The sequence below is a fragment of the Eucyclogobius newberryi genome, unplaced genomic scaffold, assembly GCF_026437365.1.
Source record: "Eucyclogobius newberryi isolate DKJ021-1_F unplaced genomic scaffold, fEucNew1.0.hap1 SCAF_12, whole genome shotgun sequence".
Classification (NCBI taxonomy): domain Eukaryota; kingdom Metazoa; phylum Chordata; class Actinopteri; order Gobiiformes; family Gobiidae; genus Eucyclogobius; species Eucyclogobius newberryi.
The window spans coordinates 31,632,987-31,660,074 of record NW_027315746.1 but is presented as its reverse complement, the minus strand read 5'-3'; the positions used below and the strand labels follow the sequence as shown (position 1 = coordinate 31,660,074).

The 27,088-nt window shown below is 41.4% G+C and overlaps 1 protein-coding gene and 1 long non-coding RNA gene across 3 annotated transcripts in view; one reads left to right on the top strand and one right to left on the bottom strand.

The window, feature by feature from the left end:
• adcy8 (adenylate cyclase 8 (brain)) overlaps positions 1 to 27,088 on the bottom strand; it is a 169,956-nt gene that overhangs the window by 89,193 nt on the left and 53,675 nt on the right. The window lies entirely within an intron of this gene.
• Positions 18,150 to 27,088, top strand: part of LOC140356743 (uncharacterized) — a 522,351-nt gene continuing 513,412 nt past the window's right edge. Inside the window, exon 1 of the long non-coding RNA XR_011926087.1 lies at positions 18,150 to 18,191. This is a non-coding gene — a long non-coding RNA (uncharacterized lncRNA). The remainder of the gene's footprint in view (positions 18,192 to 27,088) is intronic.

The window sequence follows — 27,088 nt, the reverse complement described above, 5'->3', positions numbered from 1 at the left end:
TAGTAGTAGGGTTTTATTTCCCACTGTTTGGTGAACTAGAGGACTTCTTTACCTTCCTTTCCACTCTTGATAATTCCAAATTACTTGTTTAAGTTGACAAGTACATCGATTTATTGTCCAAAACTGACAGTCTAAAAAACTTTTGTAATGACCAATTAAAAAAACACTATTGGACATTATCTCAAGCAACAAACTACAGAGCTACCATAATTTTCAGGTAATACAGCGCTCCTGAATAAAATATGCGGAGGGTCGTGGAGACACACAGAATTTTGAAGCTTAACAAACAGAAAACACAACATATCTGTCCCTATCTCTGTCCTTGATTACTGTGAGCTGATTTACCTGTGTCTGTGTCTTCACATCTGGTTCATCTGCTCCTGAGCTTGTGCTTAAGTGTTATGTTGTAACATGAGCTATTTATACAGAAAGTAGTGATGCACGGGTTGTCTTTTGAGTCGTGGGGCAGGTCGGGCTAAGAAAGTCTCATTTAAATGCGGCAGGTTCAAATCTGCAGACCGCCGTATATCACATTACTACGTAAATACCTTCACAGAATCACAGAGCAATTCTGAAAAACTTTGTCAAACGGAAAAATCCTAATTACAAAATTCTGCTCACTCTTTTACCAAATCAAATTATATGCTATTTGGGATGCGTTTAATCAGCACTTTCCTGGCTCTGGAAATGTTTTTAATGATGATTCTCCATCTATTACGGTTACCCAAATACTTGAGAATAGACCTAATGATCGATTCTTTTCCCTTAAGCCCTTTACACTGTCTGAAGTATTAAATATGTTGCTATAGATTTTTTTTTTAAAAAGTCCATTGGAGCTGACACCTTCGAACCTAGATTACTTTTGTTATCAGCCCCACTAATAGTAAATTATTTACCTATGTTTTTAATCACAATTCACACTGAAAATATCTCATTACTATGGAAACCTGCTTTTGTTCTCCCTTTGCATAAAAGGAGGCCAGAAAAAATATTTAAATAATTTCCACCCAATCTCCAAATTATCCTGCCAAGCAAAACTCTAGGAGAAGTAACCAGTTTGAATACACATAGTACTATCACAACTGCTACCTAAGTATTGCATTGGACAATCATGAAGAATATGCTACTGTTTTTGTTGATTTGTCAAAGGCCTTTGATTCTGTAGAGCAGGCATGTACAAACTAAGGCCTGAGGGCCAAATGCGGCCCTCAGACCAATTTTTGCCAAGTTGGTCCAAACAACAAAAAGTAGTACTTTTTACTGTAAAATTGGAGAGATTGAAGCATTTTGATGGTATAGCAACCTAATATTAATGTTCCAAGTCTTATTAAAGGTGTGGAGGCATCAAAACTATGACAAATGCAAAAAATCAACATTTTGAGGTTTTTTGTGGCCCTCGGTGAAAAAAGTTTGAGTGTTGTAGAGTTCATTCTTTTGGATCGTCTGGATGTTTTTGGGTTCGATACAAATTCTAAAAAGGGGTTTGCAGATTACCTTACGAACAGAGCTCAAGCTGTTTCTGCTGATGGCTTTCAATCTGAATGTTCATATCTTAACAAAGTTGTTCCCCAAAGGTCCGTCCTTGGACCACTGTTATTTACAATTTATATAAACCCAATTGGACATATTCTGAAACACAGCATCAGCTTCCACTTGTATCCTGATGATGTGGATTTTCACTCCATTCAACCAAATTGTGGCACTAAAAAATCTATTCTTACTCTTGATGGTAATATGATTGAACATCTGGATTGATTCTGGATATTTATTTAGAAATAAAACGTGTTTTCCTCTTAATTGTAGAAAACTGTTAATCCAGGCTACATTTCTCTCAGTTCTTGATTACATATATGCAATCTACAGCAACAGTGTTAAAACCTCTGAAATGTTTCATTCTGCTGTAAGGTTCATTACAGGAGAAGAATACAGAACTCACTTCTGTGAATTATATTCTAAAGTAGAATGGAAATCATTGGATGCAAGAAGAGAACAGCACTGCCTTTTGTTTGTTTATAAGTATTAAAGGCGTAATGGACGATTTTTCGGCGATTTGAGAACGCAGGCGAAAGTGCACATGCCACTCCCCCGTGCGGACTGATACAACACACACATGCGTTTGTTTATTAGCGCGACGCGCCTATGTGTAAGTGTGTTTTTATGTATTTGTTAATTTTATTGATTTGTTTTATTGGATGTTTGATTACCATTTTATTTGGAGAGTTTTTGCTTGTTTGTCTGTGTTTGTTTAAATTGTATTTAGTTTTTAACAGGGTACCCACGAAAAAGAGAGCTTTTCTCATTGGGTCTTCCCTGTATAAATAAATAATAAATAAAAAAATAAATACAAATTATTAATACAGTTTGGAGAGTTCTTTTAAAAATGAAAAGGGAGGAAAAACTAGGCAAGATCCGACGTGTGTCCATCTTTACATATTCACACTGAGTGGTTTGGTGAAGCTGCTGTTAGCTAGAGAAAACACAACGCTTCCTGCCAAGACTAGGTTAACAAACCTGCCCTAAAGACCTCCCCATATCAAAAATCACCTTCTTTTGTTTTGCTCAATGCCGAGTCCTCAAGAGGAATTTCTGCCAATTTAAGCAGACCTGAGTGCTCGGTGGGATGCTGCGTGGTCCGGAGGGCACGAGAACAGAGCACACACTGTGGTCAGCTCAGTCTGAGCTTATGTGCGGACCTCCTGTTGTGCTGTCAGGCTTTACCCAGACTGGGACAAGGATTTTGGGTAAATGTGATGTGACAGTGATATTTTCCAAATATATGTTCCTCTCTGTCAGTCTGCACGGTCCAGTCTGGTCAGGCCCCTTTATAAGAAGCGACGCTGCCAAACTCCTCTAGACTCCGCCCCCATGATCCCCAACAACTGTTTCCACGCCGTCGCTATGGACAGTATTATCACAGACAGCTCAGTTGAGAGATCGTGGAGAGAGGTGACAGTGGTAACTTTGTATACGTGTTCTCTGTATGCTACAAATGCTTGTTTTATTACAATCAGTCACATATTCACAAAGAAATGACCCAAACGAGGAAGTGAATTTAGATGCTCCAAATAGCAATGATACAGATAAGATAAGATAATCCTTTATTGTCCACACATGGGGAAATTTCATTGTTGCAACGCAGGTAGATACAGAGGAAAAGAACAGAAAAACACTCTCAATAGAAGATCTCTTATAAACATTTCCCAACAAGGGATGGAGGGGAAAAATAATAAAGATAAAAATAAATGAATAAATAAATACCATTGCATGTGATCACGACAGTAATTGCACATGACAGTAATTGGACACGACAGTTATTGCACATGAATTGCACATGATGGAGCGCGTACATACGAGACGCGGTCAGCATTTGAACACTTGTCAAAACCTGCACCGTAATTAAATGAGAATTTCTGGTCCCGGGCCCAACCCTCACTAATCACGAGTGTCCCGGCACTCCGTCCTGTGTGCGGATCGTGTTTTAGGCGAAACATGAACTCATAAACATCCCCTATATTAACGCTAGTTTTGAAGTTTATTATTTATTAGCCTTTCACAGAATGCACCAGACCACGCCCTCATTATGCTTTACTTTATTTTGGCATAATCACGCCTCTTATTTAGAATTCCCCACCCTGCGCTGTCATCAATTGCGCCGACCGCAAGAAGAGTGCTACTTTTAGGGCTGATCTTTGTCTCTGTGAGAGAAAAATGCATTTGGAGAAAATGGTCTTCCAACAATGTCCCACGCAAATGATGAAGTGAATTACATTAAACAAAAAAACATCTTTAGATTGGACTATGTTATTGTTTCCACATGGAAGTCACTTCATGTCACCTTTTTTGTAGACATGAGGAACATCTTTCAGCAATATGCAGTCAAATTACAATGACAGTTAATGTAGGTAACTCAAATACAAAATATCTCTTTGCTGTGTATATGTACAGTATGTGTAAGTGCTCTTCCCATTCCTTTGCATATATCATGGGTGATTTCTAAAGGTTTCATCTGGACCAGGGGTGTGTTCAGTCACATTGGTGTGGACACAGTCAGAGTTCACAGCAGCTTCACTCGGTCATGGTCATATTTTATTACACTATGACCTGTGTTTTTACCTGAGGTTCCTGATCTGTCCAAGTGAGTACTTGCTGTCTTGTAATTTATAATTAGAGAACCTGTCTTCTAGGCTTTAATTTGAGCTGATGCACTCGGACGTAGAGAAGCCTGGCATAAGAGTTAGGACCGACTTAATTTACGACCAGCTGGTGTGCTCGGCTCCAAGACTTTGGATGGAAACGTTTCCTTGGCGACAATCTGACATATTTTTTTCCAGAGTGATGCAAACTAACTTTGTGACAAGTCAACGCATTTTGGCTATTTAGCGTAAAACCCACAAAGACCCACGCTCTGCTGTTACACTGAAGAGTTATGGTTCGTTCAGACCGGTGCGGCAAAAGCGTCCAGTTTACATTCAAAGTCTATGTAAACGCACGTCGAGCACCTCCTGCGTTTTTGCGGCGCGGTTTCCGCTTAATTGCGGCGCGATTCGCCGTGGAGCGCGGCGAGGCGGGCACGCTTTTGCGGTTTCCTCTCGAGACGCTTTGACGGGCGAATAAGCTTCAATGCATCAAAACGGTTCGCCGCAAATAAGTTCAGAATTTTGAGCTTTTCTGCGGCGCGGCGGGGACAGAAGCCAATCAGAGATGACGCTCCGGTGATGTACGTACACATTTCCCGAAGAACCGGCACCACAACAATGGCAGACGATGTGCGGTGTGTCAACACAATGCCGTGTCTTTGGTGGAATACAAGAAGGACCGAGCCTGGAGGAGGATCAGAGGAGACTGGACTGTGGGGTAAGTTATTACAACTTTGAGACGATTACAATCTATGTGTTGATAGTTGATACGGCCAAAATAATTTGCGCTGGTTTGTGTTTGACATGTGCAGAAGAGTATGGACACATGAAGGGGCCAGATGACAGAGGAGATCTGCAGAAGAGTAGGGACACATGAAGGGGCCAGAAGACAGAGGACATCTGCAGAAGAGTAGGGACACATGAAGGGGCCAGAAGACAGAGGACATCTGCAGAAGAGTAGGGACACATGAAGGGGCCAGAAGAAGCAGCAGCAGGGCTGTCGGAAGGGTTAGTTGTTGTTGTTGTTGTTCTGCTCAACTAGCAGAGAGCTAGGCTACGAGCTAATGCTAACAAGAGATCTCATCCACTTTGAAATGAGACTTCAAAAATACTTTGATGCATTTGAGGTCACATTACGTAGATATAAAACTTAAATTACTGACTCGAACAGCGAAATGAGTGACTACTATCTAACTTCAGGACTATTTAATTGTCGCACAGCCTCAAAGAAATGTTTACACAATCAGTTATGCTCTAGAATCTATAGTGCTCTAGAATCTATAATAGTGCACTAGAATCGATAATAGTGCTCTAGAATCTATAGTGCACAGCTCATTGTGCTTCTAGTGAGAGTGTGAAGTTATCAAAGAGCTGATGAAACTGGAAAATGATATTGGCAACATATGTATGCCTCATTAAATATGCTGTATTATAATAGTAAAAGTTTGAATAATATTGCAGTAAATGTACTGGGCTAAAATATAACTGCTGTACAATGTTCTTTTTGAAGATCTGGATTTGCCTTCAGCCCTCCCTGTTGTTCCTGCTCCTGCTGCTCCTGTTGCTCCTGCTGGTCCTGCCCGTGCTCCTGCTCCTTTAGGGAATGCTGTCCCTTCTGCTGCACCCACAGGTGTGTAAAAGCATTTGATTGGATTACAATTTGTTTTTTAACCTGTGCCATCTAAATTGCAATATGTGTTTTTTGTAGGCCCACGAGGAAGAGGACCTGGAGCCAGAGTCCTCCAGCTTTGAGAGGGAGATGCTGGCAGCGCTCTGGGACTGACCCTCCTCATGTTCCACCTGATTCCTCTTCTGCAGAAGGTTCAAGCTCATTCAAAAGAATGTGTAAAATAACAAATAGTTAATTTGATTTCAATCTGGAACCATTGGAGCCTGAAGATTAGATGAATGAGCTGCATCTTCTGCAGGAGAGGAAAGACTTATTTTTCCTCGGTGTCCCCCACTCTTCTACAACTCCACGCCATGGTCAATTTTGTTCCTGTTCTGTGTGTGTGTATATATATATATATATATATATATATATATATATATATATATATATATATATATATATAAGCTCTGAAAAGTTGATTTTGCGTTTTATGGGACCTTTAAGAGCTGAGAAGCTTATCACTGTTATTCATTTAACTTTATCTCATTCTGTGTTAAACAACCAGACATTTGGGCTCAATCTTGAGTGAGCATGTGGTCTTTGCTATAAATATGAAAATCACTTTATCAAAAACACTTCTGTGTTGTAGACGTCCAGTCCTCTGTTGTGGACGTCCAGTCCTCTGTTGTGGACGTCCAGTCCTCTTTTGTGGACCTGAAGCTGCTGGTGATTGTCCTGTAGAAATCCCCAGTGGCAAGAGATCTGAATAATAAAAAAACAAATAACTATATAGCCTGAATTTAGTTTACTTGTACTTTCATTAAATATACCACAATCAAATTTTAAATGGCGCACTATAACAAAATATTAACGCTATGAAAACTATGTTTAATTTTTACATATCTATGTACTTATATACTGCAGATACACAGCAGATACACTTTATTAAGATAAGATATTGCGCTCAGACATGAATATTTGTGTACTGACCTGATGGACAGATGGACAGGCGCCTGTAGTTGTTGTCCTGGTACTTATCCGCGCATCAATGCGGGAAAACAAGTCAGGACCCGGGACAAACGAAACTACAGCTGAGAGCGAGATTTATCCAGTCTTGAAGCAAATGATGGTATTGACTAAACTCGGATCACTGGTGGATCCAGACACGCCGCCGAGCGTTTTTGGCCTTTGAAAAGCAAATACGCAAAAGTCACTCTCTCAACTTTGATCCGCCATTAGAGAAGCCAGACTGACAACACCTCCACTGCGCATGCGCACGCGGCGAACGCGCGTCTGCTTATTATATTTCGGCTCTGCTCCCTTGCGTCGAGAACGCGGCTTATTTGCCTTTTTCTTCATACGTACTTGCGTCCAACTTCGACAATAGGCGCGAATAGGCGTTTGCGGTGTGAACGGGACATAAGGCTGATTAAATTAGGCTATAAACAATTGCTGCTAGCTTCAAAATTGAAGTTCTGAGGGAAAAGTCCTAAAACCATTACTCAAACACACATGAATGAAACATAAAACAGATGAGGAATGAGGAAACATTATTCTAACATGGTCTAAAGCTCAAATATGTTGATTTAGCCCAATGTTAAGCCTCGCCCTACAGTGACCCTGCCCCAGGCCCATGATGTCATAGCAATTCACCCCAAACTAACACAAATCACACACAATTATGAATAAACCAAGTCTACTTCAGGACCAGAGTAGAGAAGCCAAAATTACTGTTGCTTCAAAATATTATTACTTAAGTAGGAATACATGGTACATTGTGTAAGTGTGATATTTGGGGAAACTACCTGTCAAAGAAAAATACCGTCTGGATGTAATCTCTGAATCATCCGACTCAGAATCAGAGAAGGGTTTTTGTCATTGTCAGTGAATAAAAACAAGATTCACAAACTAGGAACTTTCTTTCAGTGATAAGGTGAAACATGAAACAACAAATATAACCTTTAGAAAAATGTGTTGAGTTCTTCAGCCAGTTTGCGGTCATCTGCAGCGTGGGGGGGCCCTCTCCACACAGAGGCAGGCGGGGTTGTTGTCAAAGAACTGCTGATCCAGACACCTCCCTGCTAAATCCGTACGTCACACCTTTGTAGCGCTCTCTGTCACCGGCCCTGTGCGCTGCCTCCCTAACTGCCTTAACTGCCTCAGTTTTGGTGTGAACCAGCGTTTGTCATTGTTGAAGGTTCTTTGGTGTGTGTTGGTAATGTGTAATGTATGATGTTACAGTGTCCATGTACTCTGAAAACCTCCCAGTCTAATGTCCAAAAGCGTGCGTAGCTCCTCCACTGCCTCACTGGTCCACTTCTCAGGAGTCCTCAATACAGGTTTGGAGAGCTTCACGTGCGGATTAAAGATGGGCTGCAATGTTTGTTAATAAGTGGAAAATAGCTTTCATTTGTTCACAACAAAGTCTGGACGGTTAGTTTTAACCAATGACAAAAAAATGTCACGAGTTAATTCGGCCAAACTCGAGAAAACGCCATAGCAACCGCCTTGGTAACCGAATGCTTTAAGAGCGGTTGCAAAATCAGAGTCGTCACACCGGGAACTCGCTGTAGCCGCACCCTCATTGTTCTCGTCTGAAATGTGCTAAACAGAGCGGAATTCTACATTTTACACGACGAATCTTGCAACACGGAGATGTGAAGCACTGCACTGCTCTCAAGAGGGAAGCGGGCTATTTGAGGGGCCAAAACGGAAAGAGAATGTTTCAGCGGCATGTGTGGCAAGTCTGGTCCGGCTCTGTCTGATCTCGTGTTGTGCTGTTGTGACGACACATTTCCGGGTTAGGTGAAGGCAAAAACACGGAGGAGGCAAAAGAGCGTAATTCTTTAAAATAATAGTTTATTTTTTTAAGCAGAGTATCTGAATATATTAAGACTTGGATACTAAAGGCCGACGATGACTTGAAAGCACAATTTCAAATAACTTTGCAGCGCATCTTTATGTGAACCATGGCGTGATCTGAAAAGCCGACACCAGCTCAGGCCACGGCGCGAAAGGCGTTACTAAGAGTTGTGTAACAGTGAACCAGAATGTTATGCTCTCTGGTCGGGACTTTAATAAACTGTCTGTACTTTGGTAGTTCATGGCTGAGATATCCACAGTTAAAAATCACCCAGGATAATAAACAAGGAGTCCGGAGTCCATTTATTATTTGAAGTTAATGTAATGTAATTTACTGATGCACAAAAATCGAAAAGAAAAATAACAGGCAAATGTTCAAATCATTTAATATAGTCGACAGAGCTTTTTCACTTGTAGACTTAATGAGTGGGGAAATGAACCAACGCTTTTACTGGTACCACTTTAGAAAAACTACACCTTGAAGTGGCTGTACATGATTGCTTTATCATGTAATTAAGTCCAATCTGTTTTGGCCCAGTACAGAAATATTTTCAAAGCGGCTCCAAAGGTTAGAATCAGACCACTGTGTGCTGTCTGCATCTAATTAGGGGATTATTCTTCGAAAATCAACAAGTGCGCTGTTAGGATGCAATTGTTTGTTAGCTTCACCGTAACGGTAAACTCTGCTATGGGGTCTCATTTATAAAACTTTACATTGAATTCTCATTCTTTATGAAGTCATAAAAGTGTACATACGGATCCCAGGTCTCTGAAAGAAGTGCTGTGAATACTTAGGATGCTCTGCGTAGGTTTCCTCTGGGTGCCTCTATATGCAAGCCAGGTCACAGTGGGGGTGCGCCAGGTCGCATTTACTCAGGACTAACCACCCATCTCTTGCATGCATGATGACAAGTATAGAAGTGAACTAAAAGAGTAAAAATCAGGTACAGTACTTTAATTGGCTTTAAATAAATCATGATTAAATACTTACAAAAGTTCATGCTTCTTTAAGGTAGGGAAAAGGCATTTGCATAATTTTATGGAAACAGAACGTTTTATGTCAAACTGTGGAATATTATAGACAAAGAAACAACAGGCTCCTCCTCCAAGTACAAGTCAGGTTTTGTAGATGCAGCCCACTCACTGTAAGGATATCGGTTTTTCTATACTTTTCAGTGCAATAAAAAAATATTTATTTTAGTACATTTTTGCTAAAAAGTTACATATTGGGGCTTAAAAGTGTTCTACTGTACTGTTAGACTGTCAAATGTATTCCTCAAAGAGTACGAGTAAAAAAATGAAGTCTGAAAACCAAGTCCTTCACTGACATTGAAAACATTTAACCATATTCTCCTTGCAGTAAATTGCACGGCCCGTTCCTGTTGTCATCAATGTTTTATAAAGTATATTTGGCTTGGATAGGAGCACATTTGAGAGCCGGGCTAAAACACTGTAGAGTAACTGGACCATGTCAAACCGTGCCCTCACATCTGCTCACATTTTGTCCTTTACGTTTCCCAATTTCCTCTATGACATGTGACCTACATGAGCCTGTTTCCATGGAGACAGCTGAGGCACAGACACAGCCTCAGAGGAGAAAAGAGCAACGTCCACAAAGCGTTCTCTTCTACTCTGAGTAGGTTCCCTTCTATGATTGTCAGGTTTGATTTTTAGGGAAGTCCCAAATGTAGCTCACAAAAACACTTATTGCTTGTTTGTTTTGTGTTTTTTTATTTTTTTTAAATGAAAAAGTAAAGAAAATAAGGTAAATATATGGAAAGAAAAAATAAAAGTTTGATGGGTGGTTGCTATTCTAAGTGCTGATCGTTAAGTCTCTGTGGGGTAAAATGCATTGGGGGAAAACGGCCTTTGAAGCAGACCTTCAGGGGGCCCTACGCTTAATTTTTCTCAAGAATATTTTGTAAATTAGTCCTATATTTCAATTAAAATATTGCACAGCTGTGCAGACTTTGATGGAGCCTTTTGAGCAGAACAGAACATGCCATTTGCATAGCTTTTATATTTATTATAATTCATTATGTAATTATTCTATATATATATATATATGTCGGTGTAATCCCTCATTCGTCCAGGCGTGTTCCATAGTAGAAAAAGCTTCAGTTGTAGTCATCTGGACTCAGTTTGAAAAAATAGACGTTTCGACTCTCATCCAAGAGTCATTGTCAATAATAATAACTTTTATTTATATAGCGCTTTTCAGTGACCCAAAGACGCTGCAATAAAAGAATTTAGATCGAGAACTCCGACATTAATACTGTTCTGTGGTAAGACCCGCCCATTGGGAGGAGCCTTCCTGAAGTAGAAAGAGTTGTTTGTTTCAACAGAAACTCCCCCCTTTTTTTTTTCAAACTGAGTCCAGATGACTACAACTGAAGCTTTTTCTACTATATATATATATATATATATATATATATATATATATATATATATATATATATATATATATATATCTTATATATATTTTGATATATAATTAAGATTATTATTCAGGTTGAATGGTGCACCTAAACCCTAAAGAAAGTTCCTAGTTTGTGAATTCTGTTCACTGACAATGGGAATAAACCCTTTTCTGATTTTGATTCTCAAAGGACAAATCCTGTTCCTTCACATTCTAGAATTTGATTATTTGTTGCACATGGCCCAGTAATTACAGAGCTATAAACCATAAACCAGGTCAACAAATCTGCAATCTGAAAATTAAACAGTGAATTTTACCTCTGAATTTTTACTTCTTGTTGTGTCACTTTTAATGACAGTTGGCAGCCAATTGAAAAGGTGCATTTACCGCCACCCACTGTAGTAAGTCTTCTTTTTCTTTGGTGTTTTATGGCGGTTGGTATCCAAGACTTCTATTCTTTCCTGTCCACTCGCTGCCTTTAGCGTCCCCAGCTTCTTATGGTATTTTATCATCTCTGTGTCTAAACGGATTCTAGAAGGTTGTGATGTCACATCGCATGGACATAGAGGCCTCCCAAGACCACATACAGAGCTTTAACAGTTGGGCCTATGGATTAAAGTCTAAAGAATACAGTCTAGCAGTAATGTAACACTTGGATACCAACCGCCATAAAACACCGAAGAAGAAGAAAGAAGAAGGAAGAAGAAGAAGAAGAAGAAGAAGAAGAAGAAGAAGAAGAAGAAGAAGAAGAAGAAGAAGAAGAAGAAGAAGAAGAAGAAGAAGAAGAAGAAGAAGAAGAAGAAGAAGAAGAAGAAGAAGAAGAAGAAGAAGAAGAAGAAGAAGAAGAAGAAGAAGAAGAAGATTAAAGCCGCAAGCGGCATCCAACGGCCCTCGCGGGCCGCCAGCCTTCCGACTATGCGCTTTCGACTTGATAAAGATGGCGCCTTTATTGTGTGTTGAATTAAAAAAGAACTTGACAGACGGGGACATGGCCAATCCAGTGTAAATTAACACTGTCAGTCAAATTTGCTGCTCCGCCGCACAGAGACCGTAGCACTTAGAATATGAATATGGATAACTTTTGATGCCCCGTTTGTGTAGATGATATTTCCCCAAATATGAACTTGATCGGGCTATCGCCCTAGGAGGAGTTTGTTAAAGTGAGAAACGTAAAAATGTGGTGATTTGAGCGATTCTGCGATTTTCCCATAAGGATAACATGGGATGTTTCTGTCATCGCTACGGTTACGCCGTACAAAATATGACTTTGGCGCTCATACTTTTATGATCGGGATGGCAAATTAGAATTTTGTGCAAAATATGTCATTTGGAAAAACTCTATTGGGGTGAAGGCCAAATAGTCAGAATTCTGGGAAACGTTTGCGGCTCCGTCGCACAGAGACCGTAAAAGCTATCCTTAAAATTTGGATAACTTTAGATGCCCCACTTGTCTAGAGGACGTACACCGATTTTGAGGTCGGTGGGCAAAACGCACAAGGAGGACTTCGTTAAAGTGTAAAACATAAAAATGTGGATATTCGAGAGATTTAGCGGTTTTCCCATAGGGATAACATGGGAGGTTTATGTCATCTCTACGACTACGCCGTAAAAATTAAGGCATTTGTCTGATTGGCTTTTTTGATCGGTACGCCAAAATAGAATTTTGGGTAAAGTTTAGAAAATTTTGGTAAAACTAATTTTTGACCTTCAATGTTAATTTAAAGGTCACTCTGTAGGGGGCGCTATCGCGCCCATTTCAATTTTGTCATCATAAACTGGTCCAAACTAGAAAGTTGAACAACTGATTCAAATTTGGTCCTAATCGGACTTGTTTTGATCAAATGGAAACAATTTTTAGATCTGCAATATCCCAAAATAAGTTGTCCAACTTTGCGGCTGCGCCGCATACAGACCGTAAAAGGTATCTCAAAAAATTAGATAACTTTAGATGCCCCACTTGTCCAGAGGACGTCCGCCGATTTTGAAGTCGGTGGGCAAAACGCCCTAGGAGGAGTTCGTCAAAGTTTGACGTGAACAAAATGGCTAACACAGCGTGTTTTCATTTTCAAAGGAAGATGGCGGCCATAGGGTAATTCTGGGGGCGTGGCCACATAATATTTGTTTTTTGTCCTCACAAGAGGAATGCGTGTTCCGAATTTCGTAGCTCTACGACAAAGTTGACCTCGGGGCGTCTCCCATAGGCGCAATGTATTTTGACTTTTGTCGGTGGCGTTGTCACGCCATTTTTTAACGAAAAAAAAAATGGCCCAGAAAAAACAAAATTTTTCGCCGATTTTGAATTTTGGGTAAAGTTTGGTGAGTTTTTGAGCATGTTCAGGGGGTAAAATTAGAGCTCAAAAAGCAAAAACAATATAGCCGTTTCCACTATAACAACAAATTATACATCGTTTGAAAGCTCTAAGCCTTCCCGATGCCGCCATGGGGTGGAATCATCATTACGAGCGCTTACGCGCTCGTCACTCCCTATTCCGTCGGGATGCCCCGCCCACTCCCCATAGACTTCCATTGATTTGAGCAGATACAAGCATGGCCCATGCCTGCGGCATAGATTCTCGCGTACGGGACGATGCCAGGAGGGTTTTTGGAGGAATGCAGCGCTTCGCGCTGCTGTTGTCAACAATTAGTGAATGGGCTACGCCCATTCACTCATTGTTGACTATTTCTGTCATAGCAGGAGTAAGTATGCATGATCCATGCCTTCGGCATGGGCTAGTTCACTGTACTTGCCAGGGGCGACGGGGTACCAAACATGCGGGCGCAGCCCGCATGTTTGGTCAGACAGTTGCAACGCTGCCTTCGGCAGCGTTGCGGGAGCAATAGGCCCTCCGCCCTGCTGGGGCTCGGGCCTAAATATAGCCGCAAGCGGCAATGATCGGCCCTCGCCACGCCGCCGCCACGCCGCAAGACGAGGGGGCGCTAACGCGCCCCAATTGTCCTTTTATTACGCCTACTGCTGAATCTGTGACGCTGTCACATCTTCTCCCCTTTGTTTTACCATCAAAAAGCAATTTTATTTTGAATTCTTGGCAAAATGTGCGGCTTTGCCGCACAGAGACCGTGACTCTTTGAATAAAAATGTGGATAACTTTTGATGGTCCTGAAGATGAGTCTCACCAAATTTCAGGGTAAGAGGGCTGACACCCTGGGAGGAGTTTGTGAAAGTCTAAAGTGTAAACATGTTCTGGCGATTTCCCCATTGGAATAACATGGAAGGTTTCGGTCATCGTTACGGCAAAGCCATAACAATTATGACATGGGTCTCATTGACTTTTTTGATGGGGATGCCAAAATTGAGTTGTGTGTCAAATTTCATATTATTTCGCAAAACTAAATATTTAACCTCCATATAACATCTGTAGGGGGCGCTGTGGCTCCAAATTAATTTATTTCACTTCAAGTAGGTTTAGGGCAAAGAGTTTAACAACTGATTCTAATTTGACGCAATTCGGACTTTATCTGCGCAAACGGCAGAAATTTTAAATATGGGAGATTTCTGAAATTCTAGCTACAGTTTGCGGCTTCGCCGCACAGAGGCCGTGAGAGGTATCAATGTAATTTGGATAACTTTTGATGTCCCACTCCTCAGTAGCATTTTCACCAAATTTCAGCTTTTTAGGGCCAACGCCCTGGGAGGAGTTCGTAAAAGTACGACGTTTGGAAAAACTCCGAAGTCATGTTTAGCCATTTTTGAAGCAATATGGCCGACATTTGGTTGGGCGGACGGCGTTGCCTAATAATATTTTTTACTTCTCTTGTCACCATCTACCTCTGCGCCAAATTTCATGATTCTACGATCAGATTTTTTTTGGGTCATTTCCCATCTCTCAATGCATTTTTGGTACATTTGGGGACGCTGACGCGCCAATTTTTTTTATTTTAGAAAAGGGAAATAGCCAGAATGTAGAGAGGCACGATTTTTAGAGGTGTGCAAATTTTTGTGACTTTTCGTCAATGTTCACTGGGTGAACAATAGGGGGGTTGGTCCCGAGAAGAAAGAAAGAAGAATAATATTCCGATGCGAAAACAATGTTTCCCATTTTTCAAATATCATAAACTATACATTTTCGGAAAGCGCTCGCGCTTTGCTATCTCATGGTGTGGGTCCCTGGTCACTGACGGGTACTTTCGTTCATTTTGAGTGGGCTCCGCCCACTTTGTGTTTTTGGCCCTCTATACAGTAATAATGTTCAATTTTTGCATTACATGCTTATATGCACGGAACATGCAAGAGATGGGGAACGTATTCGTGAGGTACTTAGCGCAAATGAGTGCTTTATATGTATATATATGTACAATGTAAAGTGCTCGTTTAGTGCGCACTTTTGCACGGGCTTCGCCCGTTTACAACGGTAATGTTCCATTTTCCTACTACTAATTAGTATGCACGGGGCGTGCATGAGTGAAGGAGTGCGTTAGTGAGTGTTTGGAAGTGGGCAAGCGCTTCGCGCTCGATTTCGTGCGCACTGCGTGCGCACTTTCGCAGCCGTGCTTCGCACGGCCTTACGAGATTAATAGGCCTCTCGCCAGCTTGTGGCGCTCGGGCCTAATAAAAATAATAATATTTTTAGCAAAAACAATATAGCCGTTTCCACTATAACAACAAATTATACATCGTTTGAAAGCTCTAAGCCTTCCCCATGCCGCCATGGGGTGGAATCATCATTACGAGCGCTTACGCGCTCGTCACTCCCCATTCCGTCGGGATGCCCCGCCCACTCCCCATAGACTTCCATTGATTTGAGCAGATACAAGCATGGCCCATGCCTGCGACATGGATTCTCGCGTACAGGACGATGCCAGGAGGGTTTTTGGAGGAATGCAGCGCTTCGCGCTGCTGTTGTCAACAATTTGTGAATGGGCTACGCCCATTCACAAATTGTTGACTATTTCTGTCATAGCAGGAGTAAGTATGCATGATCCATGCCTTCGGCATGGGCTAGTTCACTGTACTTGCCAGGGGCGACGGGGTACCAAACATGCGAGCGCAGTTGCAACGCTGCCGAAGGCAGCGTTGCGGGAGCAATAGGCCCTCCGCCCTGCTGGGGCTTGGGCCTAAAAAAGATCCACTCTGAGCTGAAGCACGTGACATGTCCTGTTTCTGCAACACTCTTGTCCGTCTCCGCTTGTTGTCCACTTACAGGTAAACAACATGGCGGCGCTGGAGGTGCTTTAATAAACGTTACCGTGGTGACCGCGCAGGGCCGGGGACAGGGTTAATTCAATCATTGTCCCGCGGTGAGCACACACCTCTCTGGGGCCACTCTAAGCGCTCCTTCGTGAGACCAACCTGAGATGCTGGAGGCTATGGGACCGGAACATGTGCATTTGGACTTTTTGTAGTTGACTTAGGTCTACAAAGTGTTTAGAAGTGACATTATTTCCAGGTACTTAGTATTGAACTATCACAAGTAGATTATCATGTTACATGTTGTGCATTGTAAACAGCAATAATAAAGTCTTAGTTATAGAAACAGGTCCATTGATGCAAGGTCCAAGTGATTATGGGTTAATACTGGGTCACTCAGAGTCTTAATTTGTTTTTTTGTTTTTTTCAAAGTTAAGCCTGAGTTCTCAAATCGGCGAAAAATCGTCCATTATGCCTTTAATACATAATTCACCTTAAATTGAGTTGTCAGAGGATTAAATTAACTGTACATCTTGAGTCTTTAAATGTATGTATTTTAAACTATGAACAATGTTCTAGCAGTAAATATGTTTGATTGTTGTGATATGTATTGAACAATTATTGCATATATTTACTGTGTATTTTGAAGCCATAGATTTACAGTAGCGGGTGGTACTGTGCATGCTGTAAACACACCAGATTGTAGCGATGGGCTCATTTCCATCCGTTGTCCCACATTCACACACTCATTCATGCTCACAGACGTATGGAGTTACTTGCTCTTAAATGTGTTTTCAATTCCTGGGTTTGTGTTGCAGGTTATTCATCCAGCGCCTGGTCACGATGTTTTCACTTCACACAGACTTCTCAGCTTTGTTCACGCATGCGGCGGGTGTGAGATTCAGGGACCGAGGCAGAATCAGATTAATCCAATGCTGAAGACAGAGCGCAATTTCCAATCAGAAGATAATTCAAAACAAAGCAACTGTGGAAGAAATACTAAATTCCAACTGAAGCAAGCCATCTGTTACTTCAAGCAACCCCAAGTACAGATGTGTGTGAGTTAACTACTTTATTATACAGTGTGGAAAATAAGTATTTGAACACCCTGCAATTTTGCAAGATCTGCAAAAAAAAAATTCAGAAGGGTCTGAAATTTTCATCGTAGGTGCATTTCCACTGTGAGAGACAGAATCAGGAAATCACATGATGATGTGGATGATTTTTAAATACATTATTTGTATGTTATTGCTGCAAATAAGTATTTGAACACATACCAATCAGCAAGAATTCGGGCTCTCAAAGACCTGACCTAGTCTGCTTTTAAAAAAGTCCACCTCTTCTCCACTTAACAATGTAAATTCGTAGCACATGTTTGGGCTCGTTAGCTGCTTAAAAACACCTGTCCACGCCACAATCAGTCAGACTCCAACTATGCCATGGGCAAAACCAGAGAGCTGTCAGAGACAAAATTGTAGACCTCCACAAGGCTGGAAAGGGCTGTTGGAGAAAATGTTAGAACATGAAAGTTGCAAAAGATTGTCAATCTCCCTCCGACAGCAAGATCTCACGTTGTGGGGCATCAGTGATGATATGAAAGGAGAGGAATAAGCCCAGAACTACGGGAGGAGCTGGTCAATGACCTGAAGAGAGCTGGGACCACAGTTTCAAAGGTTACCGTCAGTAATGCACTACACCATCATGGTTTAAAATCATGCCTTGCACAGTAGGTCCCCTTGCTTAAGTCAGCACATGTCCAGGCCCGTCTGGAGTTTGCCAGTGACCATCTGGATGATCAAGAGAAGTCATGGGAGGAATATATCGGATGAGACCAAAAAATTACTTTTTTGGTATAAACTCCACTCAGTGTGGTTGGAGGAAGAAGAAGGATGAGTACCATCACAAGAACACCATCCCTACTTTGAAGCATGGGGTTGAAGCATCATGCTTTGGCGGGCTTTTCCCCCACAGGGAACAGGACGATTGCATTATTAAGGAGAGAATGAATGGGGCCATGTAATGCAAGATTTTGGGCAACCTTCCCTCAGCCAGTGCATTGAAGATGGGTTGTGGCTGGGTCTTCCAACATGACAATGACCCGAAGCACACAGCCAGGAGAACCAAGGAGTGGCTACGTAGAAAGCATATCAATGTTCTTGAATAGCCAGTCTCCAGACCTAAATCCAATAGAATAGAAAACCTCTGGAGGGAGCTGAACCTCCATGTTGCTCAGGGACAGCCCTGAAACCAGACAGATCTAACGGAGATCTGTGTGGAGGAGTCAAAGGAATTGCCTGCAGTGTGTGCAAACCTCGTCAAGAATTACAGGAAACGTTCGACCTCTGTAATTGGAAAAAAAAAAGGCTTCTGTAACAAATATTAACATTGATTTTCTCAGGTGTGCAAATACTTATTTGTAGTAATAACATACAAATGAATCATTTAAAAATCATACAATGTGATTTCCGGATTTCTTTTGAATTTCCGACCCCTCCCAATAATTTCTAAGTGGGAGAAGGGTGTTCCAATACTTATTTTCCTCATTGTATCTGACTTAGCTTTTTTCCTCTCTGCACAAACACAATTTAAAAACACAAGACGTCACAAAAACTGGTTTGGTAATGCTCAATTTCAAAAGTTTCCAGCCAAAGCAATCAATAAGTGATTCAACTCTTGACTCGCTCAAACTCACATACTTTTGGATATATTTGCTTTATATGTGAACATTTGAGTCTTCTTCTTGCAAAAGTGGGAGGTGTAAATAACAATTGTAGACGATTATGACATAATCGTCTGAATTTTTTTGCTGAAACTGAAGTGTTTTCAATTCAAAAACACAACATGAATATTTTCTGCCTAAACACAACTTCAGGCATGTGTCTGATGAGGTAATACTATAAAATGACCATTTACTTCAGGTCCAAAACTGTATTGATTCTAGCCTGGCCCTTCTCTCTGGGTCACAACTGAACTGCTGCTGACCTCTGCAGAGCATTTCACAGATTTGAATCTATTTTGTATGGAAAATGGCAAGGCAACATTTTTAGCCCTACATCTATGACCAGCAGTCTAAATCTACCAGAGAACTGCAGTAAGTACAAAGTTGTGGGCGTACACAGATTACGCAAACATGCATGACTCACAATACAACTCTGAGTAAACTAATGATGATGAAAAAAATAAAACAAGAATAAAAGCTAAAGTTATTTTTTTCAAACTTATCATTTGAAAAAGGTACTTAATTCTGCTTTAATTTAATTCTATGGTGTGATTTACGGCGATCTGATAAGGTTCTGACAAGTTCATGTTTTTCCAATTATGAATATGAAGGCAAGGCAAGTTTATTTGTAGAGCACAATTCAAAGTGCTTCACAAACCAGGAAAAATGCATTACAATCACAAAGAAATTGCAGAAACAGAAATACTAAACTAACTAACTAACAAAATAAACAATTTAAGACCATAAAAGAGAAGAGTGCAAAGAAAAATCCTTTCAGTCATATGCGCAGCTAAACAAAACTGTTTTTTTAGCTTAGATTTGAACATTGTCAGAGTAGAAGCCTGTCTCACATCTTCAGAAAGACTGTTCCAAAGCTGCTGATGTTATTGATTTGACGTGGCTGTTAAAGTTCAAGTCTGAGTCCATTATTACCCCCAGATTTCTAACTTGATTTGTAGGTTTTAGAGCGAGACTCTGGAGGTGACCGCTAACACTTTATCTTTGTTTCTGTGGCCAAAAACGATTATTTCAGTCTTGTCTGAGTTCAGCTGGAGAAAGTTGTTTTGCATCCACAAACTGATCTGTTGGATGCAGTGACTAGGGCTGGGTATCATGGCCAATTTCCTAAATCGATTCGATTTTGATTCATAACGTCCTGAATCGATTAATTACGATTCGATTTGATTAAATTCAATCTGCTCTTAAATAATGAAAATGGCTCAACTGTGTTACAAAATACAAATGTACTTTATTTTTTCTTTTCACCATAAACTGGTTTTAAAGGTCCCATAACATGCAAAATCGACTTTTCAGAGCTTTTAGCCTTCTTACATTGCTATTTGTGCTTCATATATGTGCCCAGAGTGTTTTTTTTTTATTGATTCCCGCAGTTTTGAGCTATAGTACAGACTATATTCTTTCCTTGAATCTCCAAACTGACGGGGGGTGGGTGCAAGACCGCGTCATAACCGCAGGCACGCGTCACCATGAGTGTTGCGGAACCCTTATTATTATCAATTATACAATATGTCGGTGTAATCCCTCATTCGTCCAGGCGTGTTCCATAGTAGAAAAAGCTTCAGTTGTAGTCATCTGGACTCAGTTTGAAAAAATAGACGTTTCGACTCTCATCCAAGAGTCATTGTCAATAAAAGAATTTAGATCGAGAACTCCGATATTAATACAGTTCTGTGGTAAGACCCGCCCATTGGGAGGAACCTTCCTGAAGTAGAAAGAGTTGTTTGTTTCAACAGAAACTCCCCCCTTGTATCTACCGAGCTAGCCTATTCAGAATTTTCATGAGCTATTAGAATCCTCTTTGTCTTTGTGAGACCCTGGCTCAACCACCCTGAGTACCTGATTAGCATCTACATGTCCTGGTCCTCTACCTTTCCAGGGGTTCAGTATCCCATTATAAATAACAGGAAGATTAAATCTTAGCCCTCCATTTCTGTTTAAAGAAGGTCTTTCTTTTTTAACAAAAATAGCTTCCTTGACTCCTCTTTCAAACCATCTTTTCTCCCTGCTTAAAACCTTCACCTCACCGTCTTCAAACGAGTGATTAGAGGCTTCAAGATGGAGATGCACGGCACTCTGTGGTCCTGAACTTGTATTTCTTCTGTGCTGATAAAGCCTCTTGTGTAGAGGCTGTTTTGTCTCACCTATGTACCGTTCTTTACAGCTTTCTTCACTGCATTGGATCGAATAAACTACATTGCTCTGTTTTTGAGTCGGCAACTTGTCCTTAGGGTGAACCAGTTTTTGTCTTAAAGTGTTTCCTGGTTTAAAATAAACAGGGACTTCGTGTTGTCTAAAAATTCTCTGCAGTTTTTCCGACAGGCCAGACACATAAGGGATAGAAACACCCTTCCTTCTCTGTTCAGTTTCCCTTATGTCCTGCTTCTTGGTTCTCTTCACTCTGTTGAGAGCCCAAGCGGGGTAACCACAGGCTGAGAGGGCATTTCGGACATGTTTTTCCTCTTTCTTCTTGCCCTCTGAGTTGGTGGGCACACCTTGAGCTCTGTGTTGTAAGGTTCTGATCACACCCAGCTTGTGCTGTAGTAGGTGGTTGGAACCAAAGAGCTTGGCTCTTGGGCTCTCAACAGAGTGAAGAGAACCAAGAAGCAGGACAAAAGGGAAACTGAACAGAGAAGGAAGGGTGTTTCTATCCCTTATGTGTCTGGCCTGTCGGAAAAACTGCAGAGAATTTTTAGACAACCCGAAGTCCCTGTTTATTTTAAACCAGGAAACACTTTAAGACAAAAACTGGTTCACCCTAAGGACAAGTTGCCGACTCAAAAACAGAGCAATGTAGTTTATTCGATCCAATGCAGTGAAGAAAGCTGTAAAGAACGGTACATAGGTGAGACAAAACAGCCTCTACACAAGAGGCTTTATCAGCACAGAAGAAATACAAGTTCAGGACCACAGAGTGCCGTGCATCTCCATCTTGAAGCCTCTAATCACTCGTTTGAAGACGGTGAGGTGAAGGTTTTAAGCAGGGAGAAAAGATGGTTTGAAAGAGGAGTCAAGGAAGCTATTTTTGTTAAAAAAGAAAGACCTTCTTTAAACAGAAATGGAGGGCTAAGATTTAATCTTCCTGTTATTTATAATGGGATACTGAACCCCTGGAAAGGTAGAGGACCAGGACCAGGACATGTAGATGCTAATCAGGTACTCAGGGTGGTTGAGCCAGGGTCTCACAAAGACAAAGAGGATTCTAATAGCCCATTAAAATTCTGAATAGGCTAGCTCGGTAGATACAAGGGGGGAGTTTCTGTTGAAACAAACAACTCTTTCTACTTCAGGAAGGTTCCTCCCAATGGGCGGGTCTTACCACAGAACAGTATTAATATCGGAGTTCTCGATCTAAATTCTTTTATTGACAATGACTCTTGGATGAGAGTCGAAACGTCTATTTTTTCAAACTGAGTCCAGATGACTACAACTGAAGCTTTTTTTTACTATCAATTATACACTTAGACTACGAAACGTGAAAAAAAGCATGATGTGGCACCTTTTTAAGTGCAAACTTGTAAATTGGACAGTTTAAACTTCAGCCTTCTCAAGTCTCAAAAGTGCAATTTTGAAATATAAAGTAGTTTTTAGACCTGCTTGTGAGGCTAAGTTCAGTGTGTTCAACGTGCATCAGCTGCATTATCTCCACTGCACCAACCATTATTTGCAGTGTTGTCCGTCACGATTGCTGGGTCTTTGCTGGTCAGCCCGCACTCTAACAGAATTTAAGACTGAGGCTTTGTCTACTTTAATAACTCATTTTAAAATGTACGTTTAAATTTCCTTTAGTCAAAGGATTGAAACTATAAAAATGTATGCTTTGTCCAAAGTCAGTGTTGAGGCGGATGTCATTTGTCACCTTGACAAGAGCAGTCTCAGTGCTGTGATGAGGTCTAAAACCTGACTGAAAACATCAAACCATCATTTTACATCAAGTGGCAGTTTGTGAAGACATTTTTAAAAACAGAAGTAGGGCTAATGCTACATACTACAAAATAATTTGTAGTTTTGGAGTATCATTCTTGTAATTTATTGTGAAATTTCACAAATAGATGATGTTGTAAAATTTCTGAAAACATGTTACAGTGTAGGTCTAGTCATTAATGACCCTTTTCCATTCGTACCTTCTTGACTCTACTCGGCGCGACTCAGACCAGGTACTTTTTTTAGTATCATCAGTATGTAATATTTCTTGTGAGCGACTTCAGCGTGGAGCAGGAGAAAACCAACAACACTGAGATATCATCAGGTTTAACACTTGTGAATTTACTTTTGAGATATTTTATGTCCAATGCAATCAATTGGGAAAAGTGGCTCTTGCCTACTATCTGAGGTTATGACATCATCAAATGCTAGAACATGAATGCAACCTATTGAGTCCCTAACAGTGGTACTGTAGTAATATTTAATTGTGTTACTGAAAAGTAGAGATGCATTTGGCTCTCAGCTGTTTCCCACATTGTACAGTTAAATTACAACAGGCTCATAAAAAAACACAGGAAAGTTCTCACGGAAATGCAAAGAAGCTACACAGTTGTACTGATCGTGTTTAGACGGGAGAAATGCACAGAATGAGTCTGGTGATGATTTATGGACTTAAAAACAGCAGAGAATATTCTCTATATTCTCTGTCACAGATCGAGAAAATGTCAGTTATCCAGGAGATTCAAAACCAGGATTCATTCAACTAGCGTGAATGAAGCTAAGTGCTACTCCAGGTTTTTCATGAGGGAAAGATTTAGGAAAATGGGTAAAAGCTCATAAATCTACTTTAATAACTCATTTTAAAATGTACTTTTAAATTTCCTTAAGTCAAAGGATTGAAACTATAAAAATGTATGCTTTGTCCAAATTCCACTATCTATTCCAGACTCTCCTGGTTTCCATTCCTAACAGGCTGCGTGTGTGCAAGACAATCTCAAGATTTGTATGGCAAGGAAAGAAACTTCAAATCCGATTTAAAACTACGAATATCAAAAGAACAAGTCTGTTGGGGTTTATCTTGTCTGAAAAACTCAAATCAGAGCGTTGTGGTGTATGACGCTCAACGGAAAAATGTTTTGATTAATGTTGTGCCAGGGGCTAATCAAAACATACAAAGAGGTTAAAATCCTAAACAGGTGTGTTTATGTCCATGGTTTTGTACCAAATAGAACTGACCTGAGATTCAAGGTCTTGATTACAAAAGGAATAAAGGTTTTTCACCAGATTGTAAAAGATAATCACATGAAAAGCTTTGATATGTTGAGAGAATCCTTTGGCTTTGAGAAGCAGGACTTTAACTTTTATAGGTACTATACTTTTTGGTCTTTAAGCCGGTACTTTTTTCCCATGCTTTGAACCCTATTGTCATTATAACGGTGCGTCTAAAGGGGCTTCCACACCGCCGCGGCCGAAGCGTCCAGTTTACATTCAAAGTCTATAGTAAACGCGCGTCGAGCACGTAGTGCGTTATCCGCGGCGCGATTTCTTCGTTTTTGTGGCGCAATTGGTGCGTTTTCTTACGCTCGACGCTTTGAGCATGCGTATGAACCAGCCGAGGCGGCCGATGCGGCTTGCGCGACGCGCTCAGATATGTTCAGGTCTCTGCAGCAGAAGCGTCGCAGCCGCCGCAGCAGCCAATCAGAGCTGACGCTCCAGTGACGTACGTAGGTACGTACGTATTTCCCCTCGCATTTCCGGTATCCCCCATGGAATTCCCCAAGAAGCGCCACTTTTTCCTTGCTCGTCAACAATGGCAGACGAAAGACTGATTGTGGCCGTGTGTGGGAGAAAGGAACTGTATGATGTATTCACAGTGGAATACAGAGACAGAAACAAACCAAAAATGCAAAAACAACACTCTCGATATCTGCAATTTTACACAATGAAAGGCCACACCGACAACAACTCCACTTCTCATGTGACAACACCTCTACTGCGCATGTGCGCAGAGAGCTCGAGCGCACCGTACGTGCGCCTGTGTATAGTGCCCGGGGCGTCGAGAGCGCGCGTCCGGTGCGTAAACCTTTCAAATGTACACGCGCTCAAATTCTGCCTCGGCTGCGATTAGGCGTTTGCGGTCTGTACGTAGCTTTATTTATAGATTCTTACTGGCAAACGGCCTATAGGGGGCAATCTAGCAGGAAGCGCAAGCGTTTGACACGCTGTAGAAGATGTCAGTGGAAGCACTGTCCAAGGGACACATCCTGTTTTCTATAGTTTAAGCTTCAAAACGCAGTGCGTCTTATTACAATCACACACATATTCACTGAGAAATTAGTTTAATGAGGATAGTGCACATGCGATATATGGCATGTGCATCACTACCACGGACCATATTTCTGTGTAAATATCTCATGTTACAACGCAACACTCACTCGATAAGTATGAGCTCAGAAGCAAAGTATTTGTGTGGCTGAGGCCTTTTTTTTGTCTATGGTATTACTCGTGTACTTTAATTGATGAGAAATAACTCCCACGGGACTCCGATGTAAAAAATAGTTAACAAAGCTGAATCCACAGTTTTGTGACACTTCTTACAGGAGTAATCAAATACAGCTATTCTCAAAAAATAGAATACTACGGTAAGAAAACCATTTGGCTCTGTATTTTGCGCTGTGTCTCCTGCGCTCCTTCCTTGTGTGTTCCTTAGCGCTGTCTCTCTTAAAGTGACAATAATACATTCACGTCAGAGCAGGCAAAAGACTACAAATAAATTCTACAAATAAAATTAATGTAATCAACTTAATTTAGCTTATTCAAACAACCAAATAATTTATCTGTGAAACATAAAATTACACATTTATAACAAAATATCAACACTGTGTAGATTTCCATACGAACATAGACATAAACTAAACTAACTTGGCTCTCACAGTCTTGGTACCAGCTTGCACCTAAAAAGGGCCAAAGGGACCAGGGAAATCGCCCAGAGTCTAACCTGTATCAAAACCCCACTTTGGGATAAGACCTGTCACCAGCCTGGCCCCAAAAGGGCCAAAAGGACCAGGCCAGAGTCCCAACAGACTAGCCTGTATCAAAGCCCTCCTTTCTGAACTAAGACTGGGCAATAGCATGGCCCCAAGAGGACCAGGCCAGAGCCCCCAGAGTCTAGCCTGTATGAAAACCCTAATTTCTGGGCTAAGTCTTGGCACCAGTCTGACCTCAAAATGGCCAAAAGGACCAGAAAAATGGCCCCAGAGTCTATCCTGTATGAAATCTCTTATTTTTTGCCTAAGTCTTTGCACCGGCCCCAAAAGGGCAAAAAGGACCATGGAAAAGGCCCTTGATTCGAGCCTGTATCAAAGCCCTCCTTTCTGGGCTAAGTTTTGGCATCAGTCTGGCCCCAAAGGGCCAAAAGGAATAGGGAACAGGCCCCAGAGTTGACCCTGATTCAAAGCCCTCCTTTTAGGGCTAAGGCTTGGCACCAGCCTGGCCCCAAAAGGTCAGCCTCTGGGGCCATTTCCCTTGTCCTTTTCTATAACTACTATACTATAATATAATATATTTGCGAGCAATCCTTTTCGAGGATGCTGGACATAAAAATTAAGAAAAGGAACAGGCTTTGTTGCAAAAATGACATGAGAGTGGCACTTGCCAAGGTGAAGCGTTTTCTGAACTGGTCTCTGAAAGGCAACTGCAGAAGTCACACTGATTTGCAGTAAATATTCATGATTATGTTTTTGTTTTTGTGTGAAAATGTTGTTCTTTGAACACAGTGATGTTGATGCACGGTTCATTTTGTGCACCAGTAAAATATATACCTATGTTTTGAATTTGAAAAAATCATATTTAATCTTTCCAATTAAGAAGGCTTTGGTGAATGCGCTTATGAAACTGGTGGGGTTCAGTACCTCCAAAAAGGTTAAGAACCACTGATTTAGAACGAAACGCAGTTTAACCAGCCATTGCCCACACCGTTGCCCGCTCCCTTGCCCGCGCCGTTGCCCGCACCGTTCCCCGCGGCGTTGTCCGCGCCGCTGTGGTGCCCCCGCGCCGTTGCCCCCGCGCCGTTGCCCGCACTTTTGCGGTGTCCCCGCGCCATTGCCCGCACTTTTGCGGTGTCCCCGTGCCATTGCCCGCACTTTTGCGGAGTCCCCGCGCCATTGCCCGCACTTTTGTGGTGTCCCCGCGCCATTGCCCGGGCCGTTGCGGTGCCCCCGCGCCGTTGCCCGCGCCGTTGTGATGCCCCTGC